Source organism: Gavialis gangeticus, unplaced genomic scaffold (genome assembly GCF_001723915.1).
Source record: "Gavialis gangeticus isolate Ggan-Ray unplaced genomic scaffold, GavGan_comp1, whole genome shotgun sequence".
Taxonomy (NCBI): Eukaryota; Metazoa; Chordata; order Crocodylia; family Gavialidae; genus Gavialis; species Gavialis gangeticus.
This window is the reverse complement of record NW_017728997.1, coordinates 52,698,082-52,699,295: the sequence shown is the minus strand read 5'-3', so window position 1 is coordinate 52,699,295 and position 1,214 is coordinate 52,698,082. Positions and strand designations below refer to the sequence as shown.

The 1,214-nt window shown below is 54.2% G+C and overlaps 1 protein-coding gene across 8 annotated transcripts in view; it reads right to left on the bottom strand.

Moving 5' to 3' along the window:
* Positions 1-1,214, bottom strand: part of PBRM1 (polybromo 1) — a 147,576-nt gene that overhangs the window by 127,455 nt on the left and 18,907 nt on the right. The window lies entirely within an intron of this gene.

The window sequence follows — 1,214 nt, the reverse complement described above, 5'->3', positions numbered from 1 at the left end:
GATGATCTGTTCTGGTCCCTCCTGACCCTAGCTACTGTGAAACTATGAAACTAGTGGTAGCAAGCAAAGGACATGGAGATCCAGAGCAATAAAGGTCATCCACGGGCCACATTCCAATAGCTCAACCCCCTTGTGATCTCAGGATGGCTCCACCCTCCTCACAGACAATGTATCCATCAAGCAACGCTAGAAGGAGCTACAAGACTTTACGCAAGTGTGAATCTAGGTCTCAGCTGCTACTATCGAGTCCATCCCTCAACAGTCAGTAACAGAACCTCTTGCTGATCCCCCATCCTTCAAGGAAGTCTGGCATGCCATCACTCAGACCAAGAACAATAAGGCGCCAGACCCAGATGCAGCAACGATGTGCAGGGTGTGCACGTGCACCCCCTGAGAGTGCTGGTGCACCTCCTGACAGGCTGCGCTCCCCACTTAGGTGATGGGCAGGTGAGGCAGGTGGAAGTGCCAGTGCCCCCCCTGCGAACGCCAGCCGAGGAGTGGGAGCACCTGAAGAAGTGCCACAACCACTTCTGGGAATGCTGTGGCTGCTTCCTGGTCGTCAAGATTGGCCTGGGGGGAGGAAGGGGCAAGAATCCCCCCCCCACAAGTTGGTGAGATTGGCCACAGGGGACTCTCCCTCCTCCCTAGTCAGCAAGATTGAACGTGGGGAACCCCCTGCCTTGGTTGGCGAGATTGGCCGTGGGGGGATGCTGACTGGTCGCTGGGGGGGAGCATGTGGCCTCCCTCTGACTAAGGTGGCACCAGTCGCCCATGCCCAGATGGCATCTCCACAGAGGTCTTCAGACCTGGTGGAACAATACTAACACAAAAAAATCACCTTCTCACCAAAATATGGGTTAACAAGGAAGTTCCACCTGACTTGAAGATGGTCACAATATTGGCATTCTTTAAGAAAGGGGACAAGTCAGTGTATGGGAACTACCGAGGCACTGCCCTCTTCTTTACTGCCAGGAAGATTCTTACTCGCATCCTTCTGAATCACCTCCTCCCCTTTGGCAAAGCTGTCCTTCCACAATCCCAGTGTGGCTTTAGACCATCTTGGAGTACCACGAACATGATTTTTGTTGCAGGACAGTGTAGCAGGGCACTGAAATGCCTGCTACTTGTGGAGTAGTAGTGAAAGAGCCCAGGTGCAGGTTGCTCGAGCAACCGGAGGGAGCCAGGGACCCAACCCTGGTAGTGGTCAGCTGGCC